Source organism: Mobula birostris, chromosome 20 (assembly GCF_030028105.1).
Source record: "Mobula birostris isolate sMobBir1 chromosome 20, sMobBir1.hap1, whole genome shotgun sequence".
Classification (NCBI taxonomy): domain Eukaryota; kingdom Metazoa; phylum Chordata; class Chondrichthyes; order Myliobatiformes; family Myliobatidae; genus Mobula; species Mobula birostris.
The window spans coordinates 58,950,020-58,960,100 of NC_092389.1; the positions used below are offsets into that span (position 1 = coordinate 58,950,020).

General features: G+C 42.4%; 1 pseudogene; it reads right to left on the reverse strand.

Annotated features, from left to right (window-relative positions):
- Positions 1-10,081, reverse strand: part of LOC140185006 (uncharacterized) — a 686,808-nt pseudogene that overhangs the window by 523,381 nt on the left and 153,346 nt on the right.

Here is a 10,081-nt window from a genome sequence, read left to right on the forward strand (position 1 = left end):
CCCCAGGTCTCCACTCTGTTCAGTGTGCATTCAATATGCGACAGGTTTCAATCCGGTGTCTCCCTCATTTTTCTAAACTCACCGAGTTCAGGCCTGGAGCCATCAAACGCTCCTCATAGATTCAGTCTCTCATTCCTGTGTTCAGCCTCCTCAAATGTATTAACTAGAGACTGTCTGAGCTCTCCCGTACCGTATTCAGAATTAAACCCATGATATTGCTGTTTCCCTTAAAAACAATGCAGTGCTCTATAGCTCCCTGAACCAGTGTACGCACATCGCTCTGGTGTCCTGAAGGGTTTCTTCCACACTAGTCAGGTGTTCCTGCAGCCACGCTGTCTCGACAAAGACCGAGTGCTGTCTGCTAGCTGTCCAGTGACACAAACACACGCAGGCACACACGAGGACGCATATAAACACACAGATGCAGGCACGCATAGATACTTAAATAATGAATGCATTTTGAACTTTGAACTTTTTAACATGAAGGCAGCTATTTTGTGAACCGTTTGAAATGATTCTTGCTCTGGGATAATCTACTGTGCTTGTGGGGATGTCAGTGGGTTTGGGGGTGCACATGGAAATGGGGCTTTATATTGATTTGCGGATGTTCAAAAGTTTCAGTATATGTTGGTGAATATGGGGGCGCACACAGATTTTGGAGTGTCGGTGAAGTTGGGGGTGCACACTGCTTTGGGCATTTGAGGGTGCACAGGGATTTGAGAGTGTCGGTGAATTCGGGGCTGCACATTGCTTTGGGAATTTGAGGATGCACAGGGATTTGGGAGTCTCGGTGAATTTGGGGGTGCACACTGCTTTGGGCATTTGAGGGTGCACAGGGATTTGGGAGTGTCGGTGAATTCGGGGCTGCACATTGCTTTGGGAATTTGAGGATGCACAGGGATTTGGGAGTCTCGGTGAATTTGGGGGTGAACTCTGCTTTGGGCATTTGAGGATGCACAGGGATTTGGGAGTGTCGGTGAATTTGGGGGTGCACACTGCTTTGGGCATTTGAGGGTGCACAGGGATTTGGGAGTGTCGGTGAATTTGGGGGTGTACACTGCCTTGGGAACTTAAGGGTCCACAGGGATTTGGGAGCATTTGGGACTGCGCACACATTTGGGTGTATTGGCTGATTTGGGGAGTCCTTGGATTTCTTCTTCAGCTGTCCATCGATTTCGATGTTGACTGACGCCTTGCACGGTAATCAGACAGACGGTGTCGTGTCCCACCATGCAGTGTCTCTGGGATTCCAGATCTGATGCTCAGTGGTACACAGGAGCGTAACAGACTGAGCGGATAAGGAAGCTGCCCCGCAGTGACAACTAACTGGTCTAGTGATGCCATCCGCTGACCAGCACTCTGGTTCCTCCGCATGTCACCGGGGTGACTGTACCATTGACCCTTTTGGATTCACTGCCACAGACACCATCAGACGCCCTGGTGCCGGCGTCCTCGTTGGGTGCAGCCTTTGCCTGAAGAGGCAGAACCTACAAAGTAGCAAAGACATGCTTACCTCCTTGACTTAGCTAGCCGCGATCATACTACTAGATCCAGTCTAGTACCATACCGTTGGAACATCACCTTCACCGCTAGGTTAGACCTGCCAGAGAACGTATCTCCGCCGTGCTTCGCTGATGTTCGGCCAGTGTCACACCAACGCCAGGGTGAGGCGCCAAAGTATGATTTTGCAGGAGTCCATAGATTTCGGGGCGTAATGAATCTCAAGGCTGTTTCCTTTACAAATACTTTAACAACAAATGCACTTTGTTCTTGCTGTTTGATTTAAGGTGGGGGTAGCAGTGAACTGTTAGAAATGATTCTTGCTCAGGGATAATGTAATGTGCATGTGGGGGAGACAGCGGGTTTGGGGTGCGCACAGATCAGGGTATGTTGGTGGATGTGGGTGTCGGCAGGTTTGGGGGTGTGCATGGATTTGGGGTGAACACTGAGTTGGGGGTTGCATGCGGGTTTGCGGGTGTGCATAGATTTGGGAGTGCACACAGATTTGAAGATCGGCGCAGATTTGGGAATTCCGTTGGATTGGGATGTGTTTCGAATCTCAAGGTTGTTTCATTGATACATATTTTAATAATAAATCAACTTGAACCTTGACCTCTGTTGTTCTAAGTTGCAGGCAGATATTTTGAGAACTAGTTGAAATGATCCTTGCTCTGAGAAAATCTAATGTGCATGTCGAGGTGTCGGCAGGTTCGGGGTGCACAGATTTGAAGATTGCGCTGATTTAGGGATGTTTTGGGGTGCACAGGAATTTATGCAGACATAGGGGTTTGTCAGTGAATGTGGGGGTGTCGATGGATTTGAGGGCACCAACTGACGCGGGGTGAGGGTGGGTTCGCGGAGGTGCACAGATTTAAGGGGATGTCAAAACGAACACGGAGAATATGCATGTGGACGTGTGTTTGCAATTTAAACTTTGTTCTTGCTACTTTGAAGGTGGAGGCAGCTGTCTTGTGAAGTGTCTGAAATGATTCCTGCTCTACGATAGTTTCATGTGTAGGTGTAAGCACGGATTTTGAGTAGGCACCGATTTGGGAATGGCCACATGCTTTCCAATTCGTCGGTGAATCTTGGGGTGTTTACGGATTTGTGGGTGCATGCGGCTTTGCGGAAGTGTACAGCTTTAAGGGTATGCCAGCGAATGTGTGAGTGCACTGGGATTTTGGGGTGTCAGTTGCTTTGGGGGTGCACACTGACTTGAGGGTTGGATGTGGTTTTGCTGGTGAGCACAGATTCGTGGGTGCACACCAATTTGAAGACATGTGAAGAGTGAGTGTGTTGGCGGAATTAGGGCTGCTCACTGAATTGGGGGAAATGGTAGATTTGGAGGTGTTTCGAATCTCAAGGTTTCTCCGTTTGTGCAGACATTAATAATAAATGCAATATAAACTTTGACCTCTTTTAGCTTTGTTTTAATGGAGACAGCCATTGTGTGAAATGGTTGTTGCTCTGGGACAACCTAATGTGCATGTGGGTGTGGCTGCTGATTTGCAGCTGTGACGAGTCCTAAGGCAGATTTACAGTGGAAGCATATTCAATTGATCAGACACCTTTGTTGGGACAAAGTAACTCCCACAAATGGTCTAAATATTAATTCATTAATTGATCCACAATCTGTCAGACAGTATCAGGGGATCAGTGCGATGAAATATCGGGTCACCTCGGTGTTCCAGTTCATTAATAAAGCCCCGTCCTGAGCACACGCCAGAGGCGGCCGCGGTGTCTCCAGTCCAGGCTCCAGCTCCTCACATTCACCGCCTGATCTGCCAGGTGTTATTCCCGGACTGATTGTCACATCGACCGGCAGCTCCGGGACCTGCAGAACGTGATTGTGTGGGGAGGGGCAAAGCACTGTCCGAGAGACTCATAACCTCATTGTATCCTTTAGGTGTCCGTCAAAGAACTACTCCGGAATGCCGCCCGCACATTGGTCTGTGTATTTGTCCATCTATTCCCATTCCCTCCCACCGAACTCACAGCCCGACGTTGCAACAAAGTGGCGGGGTTCTGATCGGATGTTGGTTGGCTAATCTAATGTCAATCACATTGCTCTCCGCCTTCCCCTAGAATGATTGGCTGACGTGAGGTACGAGGGCGGGGTTTGGACACTACAAATTAACGCCGCATTCCGGCCACTAACTGGACTGGAGTGTGGTGTAGGGAATTGGGAAATAAAACCCTCACTGCTTCCTTTTTCAAATGAAACCTAAATTACCCCCAAAAAGTCCTATAGATTGTACGTCACAAAACACAGTACAGTGCATTAAATTAAAGTTACTGCGATAACTTAAGAAAGATTTAAATGAAAACTACACGACCCAGAATGATGTTTTCCAACACGAACGAAGGAATAATTAAGCATAGTGTGCCAAATTCTAAATCGTGTCAAATGTAATTCCTGATCTTCTTGTTTTATTCCCTTCCCCCATAAACCTAACAGTTTTATATTCTGTAAAGGTGTCTCCATTGAGGCCCATTATCCCAACAGTTTTGCTGTAATTCTTATCCCACCAACCCCTTTGCTTATGATTTGCGAGGTGGAAGGTGTTTATCTACAGCTGAAATTCTAACAACTTTTGTAACTGAACCTCTACGTGCAGGGACCGATCAGAAATGAACATATAAAACAATACTTTGTGTAGGAGATGAAGGCCATCACGCCAGACACATTGTCAACAACACTGCCAACCTGGGCAGCAGCTTTGAGTGTCGTAGGGACACGGACCCCAACATCTCTCCGATCCTCCACACTGCCAAGAGTCTTACCATTAATATTATATTCTGTGCCGAAACAGACACACCGAGGCGCAAAGGGGAACCGCGCCCGTCCCTGTGGACGCCGAGACCGGCGACTACCAACGGCAGCAGCTCGCTGAACTCAGCCACGGCGACGAAGCGGAAGAGGAGGGGCTGAACATGGGGCAGACTTCCACCAGCCTATCGTAGCTCAGACCCACCTCTATACCCTACTGTCATTGGCTACCGTGCCTGTCGTTCAAATGAAAAGTCACACTTTGTTTAATTAATGTGAACGTCAGTCAGCCGTCCTATCTTTACGAGCTTGAGTTTGGATTTACACTATATCGGGGAGGATTTGGTAAAGCAAACTGGGAGAAATGTAAGTTATTATGTGATGATGCATCAGTCTCCGTGTAACATTATTAAGAATAAAAGGGCACAGGCCGTGGTGAGGAAGGCGGTGATTTACTGGAATCATATTCAGTTAATATTGGAAGGGATATTAAACTTGGAGATGTTGACAATGTGGTTAAGGAAATGGCGAAATTTGAAGTGATCATACTATTCCAGTGTTAAATAATGAAGGCAAAATGATTGTTACTGAAACAGGGAAGGTTTTGTTACTGGCTGGGTCATTTACTGTCATTCATAATGAAAACAATTTAAGTGAAGAAGTTAAACAATGTAGGGACATGTTTTTCAGTGAATACTGTACACTGATGTGCTGGAAGTCAGCTGTAGCAATGATAGTATAATTAATGTTAGAGTTTTCTTTGTAGGAATTTAAGCAGTCTACTATTAATGCAGGTCAGGTGCCCCAGGGAAGGGTGATATATTTAATAGTAATTCTCTCTCGTGAAAATATTAAATGTTTGAATTGTGCTTGGAGATCAGGCCATCTTCCTGCCTCATGGAATATGGCAGCAGTTGTGCCTGTTCTGAAACCTGGGAGATCCCCGTCTGATCCTTCTCGTGTTGGGCCAATATCGTTAATGTCTCATTTATGTAAACTGCTGGAATGTATGGTAATCGAGTGCTTGAGTTGTATTTTGGAAAAGAGAGGTGATATAGAATTATATCAGAGTGGATTTTGGAAGGGTATAATGACATTAGATTCAGTTTTAGATTTGGAAGATGATATTAGGAAAGCACAGTTAAATAAAGATGTTGTAATAGCAGCATTCTTTAATATTGTAAACGCATATGATATGTTATGGAAGGAAGGACTTTTGATTAAATTTTGGAAATTAAGAATGAGGGGAGATTGCATAATTTATCTGAGTTTTTTATTTGGATGGACTGTGCAGGAATGGGTGGGCACGTTATGTTTGTGTTTCTACGAGACAGAGAATGGGACCCCACAAGGCAGCATTTGCAGCCCTTCATTACTTAATATTATGATAAAAGTTATATTTTCTGGGATAGGTACTCTGGTGGGTAAATCACTATATGCAGGTGATGTAATTTTATAGATTAGAGGTAGTATTTACATTTTACTGTAATTAGGATGGAATTGACAATTAGTAGTTCAAACAGTGGGAAAATGGATGAAGATTTTAAGCTTTCAGTCACTAAAACGCATTATTTGTTTTGCAAACTGGATTAATAGACCTGCACATGATTTGAAGTTACATGATTAAACTCTTGAGGAATCGTCAGTCGTAAGTTTTCCAGGCATGTGGATGTATGATAAACTGACATGGAAGCACTGTATCAGTGAAATGATTGATATGTGTGGGTATTCTGGGGTGCAACATGAAAATCTTTGTTGATTGTTTATATTTGTTTAATTCGATCTGTTCTTGATTCTGGCTGTGTGGCTTAAGGATCAGCTTCATCTTCAAATTTATTCTGTTTGGGTGTGATACCAGCACAGGCTTTAAGATTCTGTTGTGGTGCAGTAAGGTCGTCTCCTGTTTCAGCTTTACTGGTTGAAATGGGACAATTGCCCTCACAGTGACAGAGGGTGAAGTTGCTGTTAACATACTGGATTAATTTGAGGGGTAAGGAAATATCATCATGTTAAAGGTGTGCTAGAGGACTGTTGGGAACATCACAAGAAGAATGTTTTTAGTTTTGGGTGGCTGGGTTCTTATCAAGCTGGGAATATGGGTGTATTGGATAATACAACATCTCCCACTGTAGCTTTCTCTATAGCACCACCTTGTTTTTTCCAATGACTTCAGTTGATTTTAGGTAACACAATAGGATTATGTTCTGCCTGAGAGTCTGCTGGTTCCTCGGTATATTAATGAAAATTATTCTCATTCGGTAACGATTTTTACAGATGAACGAAATGAAATTTAATTGGGAATGTTGGTATGGCTGTTTTCTTTCTTTGTGTCTGAATTGCAGGTAATAATAAAGAAATGACTTACCAGCCACTAATCAGTATATGAAGCATAATTCATTGTCATCCTTTTAGCTTTACAGTGGGTGGAGGAAATTGGTCCTGGCAAAGTTGTAATTTGTTCAGAATCCTTTTCGGTTTTGATAAGACTTAAGATAGGTCACTCCAGCAGTAGGTCATATTTCCTGTTAGAAACTCGTCAAACGGTATTTTATATACAAAGTTTGTTTCATATGTCTGCACATTATGGACCCTGCACATCTCACTGTTGAGGGAAATGATCAGGCTGACTGTTCAGCAAAAAAAAACCTGTTTAAAGTTCAGCTGTGAATCTAGACCTTCCCACTTAGCAAATCAGAAGCTAAGAATTAGTGGCTTATGGCAAGACTTGTAGGATAATGGATATAAGGACAGACGCCTTTACAGAATACATAAACCTGTTGGGTTTATAGAAGAAGGCCTTAAAACAAGATAGGAAGGAATTATATTGACACAACTTAGAATTGCCCACACTATGCTTAATTATGCCTTGTATCTAATAGGAAAACTTCATTCTGTGTCATGTACATTTTGACATTATGAAATAGTTATACACACACTATTTCAGTGTGAAACATATAAGGCTGAAAATCAATTGTGGTCTCAGTACAATCTTTGTGGGGAAGATAGTTTTCAGATAAAACTTTATTAAATACTGGGAGTGACTTTAAGTTAATTCACGGCATTTAGAGGGAAAAGGCATGTAATAATGGTAATGTCACAATTGTAATGAGGGATTTCAATATGCAAGGGGATTGGGAAAATCAGGTTGGAGTCGGATCACAAGAGAGGGAATTTGTTGAATGCCTACGAGACGGCTTTTCAGAGCAGCTTGTGCTTGGGCAGACTTGGGGAAAGGTCATTCTTCATTGAGTGTTGTACAATAACCCTGACCTTATTCAGGAGCTTAAAGTAAGGAACCCGTCAGTGACGGTGATCATAATATAATTGAATTCATACTGCAATTTCATAGGGAGAAGCCTAAGTCACATGTATCAGTCTCACAATGGAATAAAGGGAATTACAGAGGCGTGAGAGAGGAACTTGCCCAGGTGAATTGGAGGAGGATACTGGTGGGATGACGGTGAGCAGAGGTGGCTGAAGCATCTGGGAATAGTTTGCAAGGTGCAGGATAGACACGTCCCACAGAAGAAGTTCTTTCTTTCTTTCTTTATAAAACTTTTTATTAATATTCCAAAATTATAAACAGAATAACAATATTGATACAGAGAGATTGGAATAATCTTATTGTTGATAAGCATGTACAAAAAAGATTTCGAATAATACAGGTATAATAGACTTCCAAACTCTTAATATAATTAATTATAGAGAAGAAAGAAATAAAAAGAAAAAAATACAAAGGAAAACCCCCCAAAAAACAAAAAAAAACTAAATAGTAAACCCCAAAAAAAGCAAACGGAACAAAACAGGACTAGACCAATATCATAAATCGAACACGTTCAGTACTGTCGTCAACTGCGGTCCTCTGTTCATATATTTTAAGTTAATAAGAAGGATTCGGAAAGGTCAAGTTACATCATATGAAAATTTTCAATAAATGGTTTCCAAGTCTCTTCAAATTTAACCGAAGGATGGAAAATATTACTTCTGATTTTTTTCTAAATTTAAACATGGTATAGTTTGGGAAAACCACTGAAATATGGTAGGAGGATTGGTCTCCTTCCAGTTCAGTAAAATGGATCTTCTGGCCATTAAAGTGACAAATGGGATCATCCGACAGGGTGAAGAGCATAAAAATCTATGTTCTATCATTGGCAAACCAAAAATTGCCGGAATAGGATGGGGGTGTAAATCAAAACGCAAAACTGTTGAAATAATATCAAAAATATCTTTCCAGAATCTTTCGAAAAGAGGACAGGACCAAAACATATGAGTTAAGGAAGCCACCTCAGAGTGACATCTATCACAAATAGGGTTTATATGGGAATAAAAACGGGCTAATTTATCTTTAGACAGATCGGCCCTATGCATTGCTTTAATTTGTATTAGCGTATGTTTGGCACATAGAAGAAGTTCTCAAATGGCGGGGGTAGGCACCCGTGGCTGACAAGGGAAGTTGATGTCTTTGTAAAACCTGAAGAAATTGCACATAAGATATCAAAAGTGAGTGGGTTGCTCAATTATTGGATTCTTTGAAAATCCAACAAAAGGCAACTAAAAATCGATAAGATTGTTAAAGATGAAATATGAGGCAATCTAGCCAATAATGTAAAGCAGGACACTCAGAGTTTTTCCTCAGTTAAATAAGGAGTGAAAGGGAGACGAGAGTAGATATTGGACCGCTGGAACATGATGCTGGTGAGGTCGTAATGGGGCACAAAGAAATGGCAGAGGAACTTAATGAATACTTTGCAACAGTTTTCACTGTGGAAGACACAGTAGGATTGAGTGACTTTGCTATTACAAAGGAAAAAGAGCTGGACAAACTCAAAGGTCTTAAGGTGGATGAGTCATCTGGACCAGATGGACTACATCCCAGAGTCCTGAGGGATGTTGAAGAGATAATGGATGCATTAGTCACGATCTTTCAAGAATCACTTGATTCTGGCATGGTCCTGGAGGACTGGAAAATAGAAAATTGCACATTTAAGAAGGGAGAAAGGCAAACGGAATGAAATTATAAGCCAGTTAGCCAAACCGCAGTGGTTGGGATGGTATTGTAGTTCTTTATTTGAGGAGGAGTTTTCAAGGTATTTGGAGACTAATGATAAAATAAGTCAATGTCAGCATGATATCTGTGAAAGAAAACCGTGCCTAACAAACCTTTAGAGGTCTTTGAGGAAGTGAAAAGGAGGGTGGACAAATGAGAGGCAGTGGATATCATTTACTTGGATTTTCAGAAGGCCTTTGATAAGGTACCACACACGAGGCTGCTGAACACTATAAAATCCTATGGCATTACAGGAAAGATACTGGCATGGACAGAGGAATGGCTGACAGGCAGGAGGCAGCCAGTTGGAATAAATAGGGCCTTTTCAGGTTGGCTGCCAGTGACTAGTGGTGTTCGTCAGGGGTCAGTGTTGGGACTGCCACATTGTTTGTCAAAGATTTATATAATGTAATTGATGGCTTTGTGGCAAAGTTTGTGGATGATGTAAAGATAGGTGCAGGGGTAGATAGTGCTGAGGAAGCAATGCGATTGCAGCAGGACTCAGACAAATTGGAGGAATGGTTAAAAAAAGTTGGCAGATTAAATACAGTGTTGGGAAATATCTGATCATGCATTTTGGTCCAAGGAATAATATTGCTCAGTATTATTTAAATAGACAGAAAATTCACAGGTCCAGGGGACTTAGGAGTTCTCCTGCAAGAGTTCCAGAAGGTTATTTCGCATTTTCAGTCTGTGATAAAGAAGGGAAATGAAATGCTGGCTTTTCTTTGAAGGGGAATAGAATATTTAAGCAAGGAGATAAA